At 39.5% G+C, this 15792-nt stretch overlaps 1 long non-coding RNA gene across 1 annotated transcript in view; it reads right to left on the reverse strand.

Moving 5' to 3' along the window:
• The window catches only part of LOC109499050, a 43226-nt gene extending 32336 nt beyond the window's left edge, over positions 1-10890 (reverse strand). The window contains exon 1 of the long non-coding RNA XR_006596910.1: positions 7048-10890. This is a non-coding gene — a long non-coding RNA (uncharacterized LOC109499050). The remainder of the gene's footprint in view (positions 1-7047) is intronic.
• Between the last annotated feature and the right edge of the window lie 4902 nt (positions 10891-15792).

Genomic DNA, 15792 nt, shown 5'->3' on the forward strand with positions numbered 1-15792 from the left:
CACCTCTCCCCTGCTTGTGCGCTCTCTCTCTGTCATTCAAAAATGAATAAACATTAAAAAAATTTTTTTAAGAAAAAGAAATAAAAGTTATACAGATTGGAAAGGGAGATAATATAACTGTCCATGAGCAAAATTCTAAGTAATTTATGAAAACATTTCCAAGTTTAATATCTGAGTTAGCAAGATCACAAGATACACAGTTAACATACAAAAATCTGGGGTGCCTGGGTGGTTCAGTCGTTTGAGCATCCAACTTCAGCTCAGGTCATGATCTCATGGTTTGTGGATTCAAGCCCTGTGTCAGGCTCTGTGCTGACAGCTCAGAGCCTGGAGCCTGCTTCGGATTCTGTGTCTCCTTCTCTCTTTGCCCCTCCCTCGCTTGTGCTCTGCTTCTCAAAAATAAATAAATGTAAAAATAAAAAATAAAATAAAAATTCAAAACTTTATTATAGTTCTATTTCTTAGCAATGAACAACTAGAAATTAAAAATTTTAATGTATCATTTATAATAATATCAAAAATTTGAAATATTAAGGATACAGCCAGTGACATATATATAAGACCGATACTCTGAGAAATGCTGAGAAAATTTGAGAACGCTAAAATAAATGGGAGAAATAAACCATGCTCACGAATCAGAAGTTTGTATTTTTAAGATGTCAGTTCTCCAAATCCATCTGTAGCTTCCCTGCAGTCTTTGGCTAAATCCCAACAGACTTTAGCTGATATTATCAAACTGATTCTGGAATTTATATGTAAATTCAAAGGACCAAAAATAGCTAAAACAATAAGATAAAGAAGAATAAGGGTGGAGGACTTACACCATCTGATTACAAAACTTAATATAAACCTATAATTAATCGTGAGAGTTTGGTATTGACACAGAAAAAATGAACAATTTTAACATAATAGGGAATCAAGATATAAATATACACATGTATATAGTTAACTGATTTTCAAGGTAGAGGTTAGGGTAATTTGGTAGAGAATAATTCTATTTCAACAAATGATGTTGGGACCCTGGATTATTGTATGCAATAAAATGAACCTGTATCTTTCTCTCACACCATATGCATATAACTCAAAATAGATTAGAGATGTAAAGATAGATATAATTTTAAAACTTCTAAAATAAGATACAGGAGAAAATCTGTGTGACCCTGAAGAAGGAACAGATTTGTTTGGTAAAGTATAAAAAAATATGAAATATTTTTAAATGATAGCTAATATAAAATTAAATATATTTACTCTTCAAGAAAAACCTTCAAGAATATAAAAACAAACCACAGAGTAGGAGAAAACATTTGCAAAACGTATATCTGATAAAGAGCTTGTACTCTGAATATATGTAGAATACTTAAAAGGTGATACTAGAAAGATAGACAACCCAATTTTTTAAAAATCAAAAATGTAAACAGAAAACTCCATCCAATAAGTACATTATAGGATGCTTAGCCCCATTAGTCATTAGGGAAATGCAAATGAAAACCACAGTTACATATCACTACACACCCAAAATAACACCTAAAATTCCAAAAACTGACAATATCAAGTATGGGCAAGGATGAGCAGTCACTGACTCTCATATATCACTAGTCAGAAGGAAAAATGGTGTAACTACTTTGGAAAACAGTCCAACAGTTTTATATTAAATTAAATACATATTTACTACACAACCCAGAAATCTCACTCCTGGGTATATACCCAACTCTACCCCTGCCCCCGCCCCCCGCTGACACACACACTAAAAAAAAAAAAGAAACCCATACATCTATATCAAGACTTGTGATGAATCTTCATACTAGTTTTATTCATAACAGCCAAATACTGGAAACAACCCAAATTCATCAGATGGTGGTGGAAAAGCAAACTGTGCTGTGTGTCTATACAATCGATTACTACTCAGAACTAGAAAGAATTACTTATATAGGCAGCAGCATGGATTAATCTGAAAAGCACTTAGCATGCTAAATAAAAGAAGGGAGACATAAAAGACCCTTTGATTCAATTCGTACAAACTTCTATTAAATGATAAAACTGTAGTGACAAGAAGTATACTATTGGTTGCCAGGGGCTGGGACCAGGGAAGAGCGGGACTAAGAGGCACAGAGGAATTTGTTGAGGTGATGGAAATGTTTTATACCTTGATCTGGTGGTGGTTCCACATTAGCATACATTCATCAAAACTCATCAAATGATACACATAAACTGGGTGAACTTTATCACAGGTAGATTATAGTTCAGTGCGGCTTAAAGGAAAAAAATCTTAAAAAAAAAAAAATAGTAGGCATGAGACCCTGGCCATTTCATGTGTTCCTTCCTTCTGGCCACAGGGATTGTTTTGTGAACCGGGCTAGCTCTCTTTCTCATAGTTATTTAACCAGTCAGATGTAAGTCTGGAGCTGCTTCTGGCCATCTTGCCATCATGATGGGGAGCTAGCCCGAGAAGGAAACCATATTCTGTGCTCTCACATTTAATCCTCATAACCACCCCCTTGTAATCAGACATAGGCATCATGACTCCACTTTGTAAATAAGAAAACTGAGGGTCGGAGTGGTTCATTTTCCCAAAGTCCCATGACTAGCAAATGGTAAAGCGGTGGCCTGGATCTATAGGATGCCAAATCCCATGCTCGTAACTATTATTCAAGGGAAAAAAGAACCCAACAAAGACCTATAGCTTTAGGTTTTTCCATGTGTCACTGAACAACACGACATTGTGGCAGCCAAAGACAATTGCTATATCCTCAGGATATCTAATTTAAGAGAACATTTTGAAAGCACATGACACTCTAAAATCATAGTATCTGTTTACACAAATTGCTAGTGTTACTGTTCATATGTACATATTTATTAGGCTTTTAAAAATTATTTAAATTGCATCGATAAGAAAAGAAGTTGAGAAAATAATTTCAATAGGAGTCAAGACAAATCAGGAAAACAGATTCTTTTGTTTTAAACAAGACTCTCATCTACACAAGCAAGCTCACACACACATAATCATGTGAGATGTCCTATTGGATTCTGACACGAAAAAATCGGAGAAACAAGAGCTTCATTAGTTATGTTCAGGGAGAAAAGGACCACAGTATGTTATATTAAACTGGGACACCTGACTGGGTTAGTTTACTGCTATATTTTGAGCAGCCTAATAATTTGAATGTTATTGTTATGCAAAGGAAAATGCTATAAGTTTAGCTGTACTGTGGCCATTATGCAAATGTGATCCTTCTGTGTCTAGCCTGGTCTGGTTTGCAAAATTAGATATGCCCCACCATGTTTCAGAAGCTCACTAAATCATTCTACAATAAACACAAACGCAGAGCAACTGAGAGAGGATAGTTAGAAAAGATCTAATGACTGAGCCTGAGAAAGCAAAGTATCTAATGTGGAACTATATTTTCTTTTAGTGGTGAAATTGAAAATTACAAGCAAAAAATACCGCTAACTTAACAGATTATAATATATGGATTTATATATGGCTGCATCTGATCTAAAGAAGCCTATTACGTTCCCAAGGCAAAGAACTTTTTTTCTTTCACATTTAGCACACTAGGACTTTCTATTAGAAATTCCTCATTTCAGGGGTACCTGGGTGGCTCAGTCAGTTAAGTGCCTGACTTCGGTTCAGGTCATGATCTCACGGATTGTGGTTTGAGCCCCACGTCAGGCTCTGTGCTGACAGCTCAGAGCCTGGAGCCTGCTTCCGATTGTGTCTCCCTCTCTCTCTTTCCCCTCCCCTGCTAGCACTCTGTCTCTGTCTCTCTTTCAAAAATGAATACACCCTAAAAAAATTTTTTTAAGAAATTCCTGATCTCAGATGTAAAAGAAGACACACCTACCAAAGTCACTTGGATATATTCCACTCATTTAGGGGGGGAAAGAATCACATTTTATGCATAGTCAGGTTGTAAGAGCAGCTACCATTTGTTGAGCGCTTGGTATGTTGCAGACATTATTCTAAATGCTGTATTAACTCATGTAATCCTCACAACAACCTTTATGGGGTAAATAATGTGCAAGGGCTCCAATTTCTCCACGTCTTCGCCAACACTTGCTATTTTCTTGGTTTCTTTTTTAATATCAGTCATCTGAATGGTTGTGGAATAAGGTGTGTGTTTTAAGTTCCTGGAAGGTAATGGATTCTGTATTTTGAGTCCGTGACATATACTGTAGAGAACTGTATCTCGCTTTGAAAGTTTGCCAATGACCATGTCCTCCACTAAGAAAAGAGGGAATAGGCATGAGACACCATAATTTATACCAGATGGCCCCTCAGGCATGTAATCTCATGCTTTATGACCCTGCTCTTCTGGCCAACAGCTAATTAGGCCAAAGGACAGTACCTGAGCCACAGGCTGACCAGGTGTTTTGATGCAGAGATTTTCATAAAGGGCATCAAACCATATCTCCTCTCTCAGTTTCTCTCCCATAGTCCGTCTCTGTGGTTGCCTCCCTTTAGAGGATAAAACTCACAAACAGGGTCAGGTGGTCCTTAATGGAAGGAGAAGTAGAAGCAGTTGAAACAGAGATGAAGTGTCTGAATTACGGCAGTGATGGAGCATTTGCTGTTGAAATGCTGTTTCAGCATCTGTTGAAACTTGATGAACAATCAGAGCTACCTGTCTTTGCCAATGATGTTCTAGCGATTGTATGCGCTTTCTACAGATGCTCCCCATAAACACTGATCTTTGGTGCCTTAAGCAGCCTCTGTTTTTGGCAACCTGAAAATGTCTAGTATGGAGGTTTTACATAAAGAAATAGACTTACTGCGGCACCTGGGTGGCTCAGTGGTTAAGCGTCCAACTTCGGCTCAGGTCATGATGTCATGGCTCATGAGTTTGAGCCCCACGTCAGGCTCTGTGCTGATGGCTCAGAGCCTGGAGCCTACTTTGGATTCTGTGTCTCCTTCTTTCTCTGCCCCTCCCCCTCTCGTGCACTGTGTCTCTGTCTCTCAAAATTGAATAAACGTTAAAAAAAAATTTTTAAACAAATGCACTTACTAATTAAAATTAGTATTTTTAGTTGTATGCCATTATAAAATAAGTCATTGATTTTTAAAAGTAACTTTTAAAAAGATAAATTTAATGAGGTACTTCTGCTTTGCACAACTGTGTTCCTGTTTGCTGTTGTTGTTGTGTTGTTTTTTAAGTTTTTTTTTTTTAAGTTTATTTATTTATTGGGGGGGAGGGCAGAGAGAGGGAGAGAGAGAATCCCAAGCAAGTTCTGTGTTGTCAGCACAGACCCTGATGCGGAGGGGGGATCAGTCCCATGAACCATGACATCATGACCTGAGCTGAAACCAAGAATCGGACGCCGAACTGACTGAGCCACCCAGGCCCCCCTGTTCACTGTTGTGTTGATGTACAGCTCCAGATACCTCTTTTACATACATAGGAAAATCAGAAAGAAGTTATAAATACAAGATAACTGAGAAGAAAATGAGAACAGGATACTTAGCTCTGAATTAGAATTAGCAGAAAGCCAACAGAAAATTTCCAAAATGAATATATCCACAGACAACAGTTACCATATGTTGTCTCTGATTTTAAAATGTCAAGAAAAGTGTTTACTTATATTGAATTCTAATCCCAACTTTTGAAATATTGTTTCCACAAGTCAAATTTTAAACTGAGGGAGAATCCAAAGGCATCCATAGTAATGAGAAAGATATAATTTGCTGTATTCATTTCTTAAATAACGTGCATACACGTTAAAAAAGAGACACTTGCCCTTGATTCACACGTGCCCCCTGCTCGCACACTTGTTGTAGCGCTTCCCGCCACCCCACCCCACCCCCAAGTTAATTCATCCCATTAAAACAAAAGAACAAATATGTCATTTAAGTGTACCTCTCTCATCTGCTAATGTAGAAGCAATAACAAGGTCTGCACCCGTAGCTTTAAGTGGTGGCAAAATGCGGGGAGATCCAGAGGTCAAGCTACGTTGACATTTAAGTACACAATGAAAATATTGAGCTATTGAAATGTATAGGAACAAGCCCATGGTGTAGATCAGAAATTTCAAACTACGTCTCGATTTCTAAATCTCAGCAGAGGTAAGCTATATCTTCTCCAGGGCAGGCTGTGAGCCAGGCTGACACGCAAAGCATATACCACCTTTTGATCCCCGTGGGGGATGAAACCAGACCGCAGAAAAACCCCTCGGACAAACCCCTTTCCCAAGTAGGCTAAAAAGTGAAAGACGGTGAACCTTAACATGCTCGATTAGTTTAAACAATTTAAAGTGGGAAGGTGGGTAGGCGTAAATGTTGATATACATGTCAACTAACCAGAGCCATGATGCCATCCTGCTTTGAATGGATCTCTTCTAATTAAAGGTTTGGTAGTAATATCAGCAACCATTTGTTCGTATAACAACCATTGTGCCAGCCGCTTTGTCCACATTACCTGATTCAATATCTACAGCAATCCTAGCAGGTGGGAGCTGTGTGCTGCATTTTATGCATGAAGTTCAGAAATTTGGCCAAAAGCACAAAGCTAGTTAAGTGACAAAAAAGGTATCTAAAACTCACCTTGCCAGACACAAAACCCCTATTTTTCCATTATATCACACTAATTTTCAGAGTAGGTACTAAGTACATAATAATAAAGAATTTAACCAATATCTATTGAATAAAACATGCCAAAATCTCCAGTCACAAAATGTTATCTGCTCTGTGAAAGATGCAATTTGTATTTTTACACTACTTTGGTTCCTGGCTCGATGTGCGCAAACAAGAATTTAAAAGGCAAATGAATTCTATCTACCACTTCTTAGCATATATTATTCTGTTTTCAGCACAGAGCGGTTTCTTTATCTCTTTGTCTTACTTTCTCTCCAGTAAACTGTGAATTCCCTTGTCTAGACCCCAGGCACTTCTTTCATAAACAGCTATAACACCAATCTACTAACGCCATAGCCAAAGCTGTCTTTCACGCCTGCCACTCTCACATTGTGCTTGGATAAGAAATCCCAAAGGTTTTCCATGGCTCTACCAATTATGCCAGTGGGGGCCGTTCCCTTCAGGAGCTCACTCCACCTTACCTGTCTGTTCCCTCTGCTGCTATAATCCAGCTGAATTATGCATTTCATATCACAGAAGTTGCAATACATCCTCTATCCCAGACAAGTGTGTTTCCTTACATCCATTGTCACCCCAAAGATTCATACAAACTGCTCCAAGTTATATTTGCAGCAAGGTTACCAAAAAGAGAGACACGCAAGGTTGGCAAAGGGCTTTTGTGCCTTTTATGAAGTCTTTTGAACAGTTCCATTTCACTGTTCACCCAAGAGAATCCCTCTTCACAATATTATTGAGTTTGGTGATCTGATTGAGGCTGAGAGGCCATTCCAAATGGATTTACCAAAACAGTTTTTCTTCTGAGGCAGACAAGTGACACTATTCGAGCAAGAGGGGTGTTCCAGTTAAAAGAGAAGCTGGCCTTTGGCTTGCCCTATACCCTCTATTATCAACATTCTTCCTTGATTTCAAGTATATACTTCAAAGAGAATCAGCTCCAGTGGAGAGCTGGGAGATGGCCCTCCTCTGATCCAGGCAATGTTCTTTTCTAGTCACAGCCACTCCTCTGCCAGACTGCAGAGTTTGTTCATTTATTCTACGTGAGTGCCAACATGACAGCCAGGAAAGCCACCTCAACTACACCCAACAGTTCACCATTGGAATCACATCACAATGTGTGTTAGGATGTTTGCAGTATCTCTCACGCTCTTTTTCCTAGGATTGTCATCTGTAAAGCCACCGTAAGCCAGAACAGCCAGTGTCCATATTTGTCACTTTGTGGAAAGGACTTGCCTAAAAAAGGAAAGCAACACAAACTAAAGCCAAGAGGAGAGAACCCTGCCAACATCATGTGAGCTCTTGGAATCAACCATGCCTGGTGACAGAATTATCCCTTGGACTTTCTAGTGATGCAATAAATCCCTATGCTTTTTCAGCTTAAGCAAGGTTAGTTGGAATATTTTTGTCACTTGAAAATGCATGAGCTCTAAATAACGAACAGAGTGGAGTTAAGAGGGAAGAAGACTGCCCGAGGTGTATTTCCCAGTAGGAAACAGATGGCACTCTCAAATTGGAAATTTTTAGAGGATTTTTTTAAATTAAGGTCCTACTTACAAAGGTGTAGGTAGGGTGGTTCTGAACCAGAAGGGTTGTGCAGTAACTCAGAACTGGTTAGAACAGTGCTATCATTACCCATAGGCCTAAAAGGACAAGGGAAAGGACCAGTGATCAGGACATAAAAAAAAAGAGTCATATAGAAAAAAGTTAAATTACCTTGAAGTAAAGTGATGTTGAGTCAAATTTAAATTAATTTGCAATGATTTCACAAGAAAAGAGCCATGGGAATAAATGCTCGCTCTCGTTCTGATCGCCTGCCTGGGATCTCTACTGGCCAGCCTCAGCTGAAAGCCAGAGAAGCCTGGGATGTAGCCCACACAAACCATTCTTCCAGGGCAGAGATCAAAATTTAGAAGGGTGAAAGTTGATCTGTAATTTCACATGGAATATATTCAACAAAACCTACATGTTTTGCCCCTCACCATTCATTTTTTTTTTCCTTCATCCAGTTGAAAACTACATGTTCTCATCTTGGGAGACCTATGAAATCCCATCAGCTGTTAACATTATCATGGAGTAATAATGACTCCATCACACATGTCTTTCAAGGTCACCACTGAGTGTGATTGTTGTGTAATGTTTGTCCTTCTTCATCTGGTGCCAGCAAAGCACGGAGATCTATCCATAAATCAGGCCCATGCTTTGCTTCCACAATTAAGTAGTCATTTTGAACTCTCCATGCAGTCATAAGTGTGGATGAGGAAAAGATGACAAAACAAGAGAAGCAAATACAAGATGAATCTGCTCCTAAAGATTGATGAATATGCTCAGGACTGGATGTGCGGATACTATTTCAATTTTATTGTTTATGTCCAACTTTAAATTCTGTTGGTCAAATAATACTTTATATATAATGTGAAGTTCAGATTGCATAGTCATTTTATATCCCATGGTCAAATGGTTAGTGTCTACCAGAACCAGCTAGCAAGCCAGGAGTTATTTTTCAAATGGAAAATATTTGTCAGTAAAGAAGGACATGGCCTCATTCCAGAACCCTGTGCTGTGATTTTCATACTGAATTTGCCAGAGGCTCAAAGAGCATCTCTCTCTGCCACAAATACTTCCTTTATTTATAGTGTCCCATATTATTAGGTCCAGATAGCAGAGTAACCTGCATTGCAACTTAGACCTGCCACAGAGCCCTTTCTTCCTAGAGGTCCCACTCAAAAATTGTAACCTTATGATTTGCCAATAAATGAGGGAGAGGACCATCCCCAAATATATGCATTGGCTGCAGAATCCTAACTGGTTTTAGATGCATACCATTTTCTAAGTGGTGAGTGTCGGGTAAGGGGTAGTAGCTTTTCAGAAAAGAGATCACATTATGCTTACCAGACAACACATATTTTAGACCCTGAAATATAACAGATTTTAACCACTAGAATGCATACATCTTATTAAGATATCTTGAGTGCTTTATACTTCCTACTTACCAGACCCAGCTAACAGTGTCACCATTATGTAGTATAGTAGATAAGTGAGATGTTCAGTAAAATAACAAGATGATGAAGGCCCATCTAGGTTATAACATAGAGTAAGAGAGTGGCACAGCCCTTGGGCAAAATACTGAAGGTATACTGTAGTCTCTGCCATGTAAATGCAAACTGCTTCTGATCTCCCTCACTTATTAAAATAGAATCCCAGCACAGCTGCAAATATAATCACTACATGATTAAGTTTGCTTATAGGCTACTATTATTCTCCATAATACATCTGGCTTTTGTATCAGTCAAATAGACTAATGTTAAGTAATATATGGCAAGCGTAACCATTTTATTTCTCAAAATTTGTATAGTGATACTAATCTCTACAATATCTCCAGGAATTGAATATCACTTTTGATCTTATGGGAAGAGGAAGGGAAGGGTTGGAGGCAGTTTCAGGGATTTCTATTCAATCTTTTCTACCATCATATCTCCCCACTTCATAGGTCAAAATGTCAATATGGGTATTTTGCCTCTTCCTGAAAATTAATTCCCCTAAACTTTCTGAATGAGGAAATAATCATTGTATTTATCCCCAGTCCTTCTGCTTCTGAAAACAAAAAGCTATTTGGGGTCTTGACAGATTAGCTTCAGTTCGTGGACGATACCTAATAACTTCCAGAAAATCTGGGCATTTACCTTTGGCTCAATGCACAGTCACCATAATAAATGGCTTCAGATCTCCCAGGGGAGTCTTGGGAAAAGATTTACAGGATTGATAGTTCCATATTATAATGTCTTTCTACAAAGAGACCTGGACTTCTCCTTCGTTAAGAGACTTGAGGTATTTGAACCAATTTAGATTTGAACAAATTTAGAAATTGTATAGAAGGCATGAAATCCACTTCAAAAATGTGAATTAGGTTTCTTTACTGTGGGCCAACACTTTTTCCTCTTCTATATGTCAAACAGTCCATTAGTAGGCTGCCATATATTTTATTACTAGAGACTCCCTCATCAATTAAACATTGTCACAGATTCCTCAAATCCAAATTCCATGATTACCATTCAAGCCCTATGGCTTATTATAGCAATAGCATCCACCACTTCTTCTACAATTAATTGCTAGTAATGTCCTCTATAATTCTGCGATTCCTACTAGTCACATTAAGATCAGTGTACCCAATTACATTGCATCATCCCCTTCATTACCTCTGATCCAAGAGGAGCCATCATAGATCTTTCCATACTGTTATCCCTCACACCAATGCATTTCTTTTTTTAATTATCATTTTTTTAATGTTTATTTTTGAAATATAGAGAGACAGAGCATGGGCAGGGGAGGGGCAGAGAGAGAGAGAGGGAGACACAGAATCTGAAGCAGGCTCCAGGCTCTGAGCTGTCAGCATAGAGCCCAATGCAGGGCTCGAACTCACAAACTATAAGATCGTGACCTGAGATGAAGTCAGATGTTCAACCGACTGAGCCACCCAGGCACCCCTGATGCAACTCTTAATGCTTTGGTGAATGATGGGTCCTCTGGGTCCTCCCAAAGGGTAAGACAAGGCAGTGACTAAGCAGTTTTATTTATAATATATTTATTCCAATATTTCCATCTTCCTAAGCCTTTAGACTCTGTCCTCTGCAATATGCCAAGTGAGTTCTATGTATGAGTATAGAATTCAATTAAGAAACCTAGTAGACTATTAGTGCATTATAAGGTCCTGGAGATAACATTTACATCTAACTTCCAGGTAAGTGGACCCACATAAATGACTTCGACCTGGTCCACCATATAGTTTTTTTCCCTTGCTACAGAACCTTTGGAATTCCACACAATTGCATCTGCTGATACGGATTAGTCAATTCTTCTGTCCTTTTCTATATGCACTTTCTTCCTGGAGGCAGGTCTTGAGCTTCTCAAACTGTGCTATGTTGTTAAAAAAAAAAAAAAATTCTCATTTTAGGTCTAGAAGGAATGACAAGGCCTGAGGTTGGGTTGTGAGAAAAATTAACATTAGGTTATGAGGCAACCACCTTAGGTTCAATAACTACAGAGTTTTTATGCAGAGGAGCATTACTTAGAGGAAGGGTATGAGGCAGACACTACCTCCCTAGGCAAGAAAATTTCAGGAGAATTTTGAGGGTCAAAATCCTCAGCCCAGTATGTGTTCAAATGTCCCAATCCCCTGCTTCAGGGTACAGGTCTTTTTCTACCAGTTGCCATAGAAGAGAAACCTGGCAGGCTTCAGTATTTAACTCTGCAATCCTTCACCCCTTACAACCAGATCCTGGGCTTGTGCCTTAGCCAAATATATCCTGCAACAGTAGGAGATAAGGAATTCCTTCAAATCTTTCATAGAGGCCATCTGGTTCTCCACGTGTGTTATATAAGTTTATATCTCTTATTTTCCCCCCTAATAAGTAAGCTATTGAGGGAGAGAAGAAACCAGCTCACTTGCAATCTTTATAGTCCCTATTGTTGCCACAGTGATCTCCCACTGCCGTGTCCCCCATCTGCATATCATTTATATCACCATCAGTGATAATCTGGGAACAGAAATGCCTTTTCATTACATGGAGTGCCTATGTCCCACCTTCTCCTGGCAAGATGATTCTCGATGTGTTCTATTAATTTAAGAGAAACTCATGGTCAGAATCCCATTTTGCAGGCCTATTACCTTACAGTACCAATAAATGCTAAATATAATGGTAATTATTGTGTCACTCAGGGTCATTGCAGGATGGCATATTCAAATTAGGACAATTCAAGCCTAATTACAAAAGGACAGTTTGCTAAGGTGAGACATAGAGGGAATCACAAGTAACAGTGCATTATTCCAAGTTTTGTTACCATCCATAGTCCAATGATGTCAATGAAGGGAGTAATCAGAATCTAAATGTTGACAGACAAGTGTAAAAGGTCACCTCCAGAGGATCTGGCGAAAGAGCATTACAGGAAAAAGAAACAAAAAGTGCAGAGGACCAAGACTATAGCATGCCTGGCATTATGGAGGAAGAGCAAGCAGGCTACTCTCTGGAACAGAATACAAAAGAGACTGTTAGGAAGTGAGGACAGAGGTGAGGGAGGCTGTAGGCACTCCAAAATTTGTAGGTCATTTTAAGGGCTTTGTTTTACTGTCCATATTTTCAGAAAATCCCAGAAGGTTTGAGCAGAGGGGTGCCACAACCTGATTTACATTTTAGAAGAACCATGGCGGAAACTCTATGCTGTAAACAAACAGGGGGACCAGTTAGAATATTATTATAATAGTTAAGATGAAAGGTGACGGTGGCTGGGACCAGTGGCACAAAGTGGTCACACAGAGGGGTCCGATTTCAGGTACATTTTGAAAAGTAAATCTGATAGGAATTGCTGAGAGAGGTGAATATGGGCTGTGAGATAGGAAGGAAGAAAGAATAGCTCCAAGTTTTGGACTGAGTACCTCAAGAATGAAGTTGCCATTCAGAGTTGGGGAAGCCTTTGGAAGTATCAGGTTCAGTGGGGGTTAACAAGAATTCTATTTTGGACATGTTAGGCTCAAGAAGATTTTAGACACCAAGTGGAGGTGTGAATCAGGCAACTGGGTATATAACCTGGAGTTCAGAGGAAAGGTCTAAGCCAGAGATATAAATATGGGAGTGTCAACACATCGATGGTATTTGAAGCCATGATACCAGACGAGATCACCCAGGGAGTGAAAATCAATAGAGAAGAGCACCATAAATTTGAAATATGAATCAATCCCTGAGCAAATTTTTTCCCGATATGATTATTCTGAGGATCTTTAAAATTGTGGAAGGTGGGAGACTACTCTGTTTCTCAACGGAATTATATAAAACCCTTATTTAAGGGTGTTAGGCATCATGACCAAGTTGATAAAGAAATACACGGATAGGAGAGAAATACGATCTCTTTGGACTTACGTTTCTTTATTCCTTCAGGTCTCACATATTTAAAATATGCCAGAAATACCTCATCGAGTAAAGGTATCATCAAGTCACAGCCAGTGCTTACCTGTAGGTCTTTTGTAGGAAAATCTTTTGTCTGAGTTAAACCCAAAGTAGTTTCTCAATATTTTCTTCAGCAATCCCTTGGAGGCCACAGGAGGAGAGAATTCATCTGTATCCATCACAGACAGTGGCTATGCTCATAATATGTCCCCTCCTAAAATCCCCAAGACCCAAAAGCAGACAGTGCATAAGAATTTATGTACAACACCCCGAACCAATGCCTTCAATGGTATTGTCCCGAGGGGATCTGAACTGTGAGCCTGTCAATCTAACATTCTGATATGTATATGGAAAAGTCGTTCCTGCACAGATTGTTCCAATACATGTTTTGATAGCTGGTAATCACAATGTTCCATGCCATTCCTGTCCTGGTGCTTGCCCTAGTTTGCATTTAGGAGATAACAAGGCATGGATATTAAACGACTTGTCAAGAGTCAGACAGCAAGCCAGAAATTGGCTGTCCTGATTCTACTCCTGGATTTACCGCCTTGCCTTTTCACTGCAACAGGGGATAACTTCGAAACCACACACAAGCACCACCAAATATCAGTTTTACACACACTAATAAAACTGGGAGCAGTTTTGAAGCCAGTTTTATTCTGAACCCTTGTTCCCAGTGGCCCTTTAGCCTTAAAATTTTTGAGTATTACTTTCCCAATGTTGAAAGATAATGGAGAAAGAGCACAGAAATAAACCCCAGCTGAAACTAAAAAAATTTAAAGTATATCAAGCAATATACAGCTACACAGAGTCATTTACTGGAGGGTTGTCAGGGCATACCATATGTTATTTTGTGGCCATTTAGAAATGATATAGAAATAATCATTTTTCTTCAGCCGGTCTAAGGGGTTGTAGCTCGTAAGAGTACAAAGAGCACTCCACTAGGCAGCTGAGGACTTCTGGGGCCCCTTGGGTATCTGCATCACCTGAGCCAAACTCCGCTTCCCCAGGAGTATAACAAGGCTCGAATGCCTGCTCTGTCAGCCCTACGAGCATCTGTGAAGATCAGGCCAGATATTGCATGTTGAAATGTAAGCACAAAAGCAATAACAATACAAATAAAAGCATAGTAGATGATATCGGATGCTTTGTGCGAGTTACTGCTGTAAGGGCATGTCCTTCATTCCTCCCGGCAGCCTCATGTTGCATGCAAGTATTACTTTACTTGCATTGATCTATTTCATACCTAACATGCGAGGGTGCTGGGAATGAATGACTCGATGCTGCTCTTACTTGGCCGTCAAAACTGCATCGTGACCACATTTCTCAGTCATCTAGACACTGTTCAGTGATGGGCCAGTTCTAAAGGGGCCAGGGAGTGCATCAGCAGCCTCTAACCCACAAGTTGGTTGTGACTGAGGCAGACTCAGAACTGCACACAGGAGTTAAAGCTTATTGGTTACAGTGTGGTTAAGCTAGAAGCAGCTGGTATAGTGAGTTAGTTAGAAAATCAGTTTCAAAGCTGTGTTTGTATAGCAATCTCGCCACATTTGTGCCCAATGAGGAATACGTGTACAATATATGCAACGTACACTTAATGAAAATAATGTACACACAGTGGAGAAGGTATATAGAATGCAAATTAAATGCAGCCAAATTTTCTTAAAAGCTTTTATTCACGCTCTACAAAAAAAGAGAGAAAAACGGCAGTGGTCCACATCCAAGTCGCTATTTGGGAGGTAAAGGTTGATAGTGATTTTACAGAGATAGAATGCAACTTGACCCACCCCCTTAGCATGACTGTTGGGTTGGACTGTATTCAGGCAGGTGGTGTGCAGGGATAAGCCTCCCCATTTCCTTCTCTTCTCTTAGCTTCTCCTTTTCTAATCTTGTTTCTCTTCTTCCCTCTTTCCTCTCTTTTACTTTTATTTGCCTTTTCTTCTCTTTCTCTTCTCTCCTCTTCAACTAGGTCTCCCATCTCTTCTCTCACACTGCTAGCCTCTCTACATACTCCTCATTTCCCCTTCCTTATCTCCCTTCCTCCTCTTCTCTCCCTTGGTCCCCCTCCTCCCACCATTTCCTCACCTCCATCATGTTGTTTGGGCTTCTGTCTCAACTTACTAGACCAACCCCGTTTCCTACTGATCTGGGAGTCTTTCTTCCCACTCTACCTAGATTTTGCCAGAGTCTTCCCTGCTCCTACAGCCTGACTGGCTTCCTAACAGGAGAGCATTGTTTAACTGAGGCCACAATAAAATCCCGCTGCCCAGAGTC

The sequence above is a fragment of the Felis catus genome, chromosome B1, assembly GCF_018350175.1.
Source record: "Felis catus isolate Fca126 chromosome B1, F.catus_Fca126_mat1.0, whole genome shotgun sequence".
In the NCBI taxonomy this organism is placed as follows: domain Eukaryota; kingdom Metazoa; phylum Chordata; class Mammalia; order Carnivora; family Felidae; genus Felis; species Felis catus.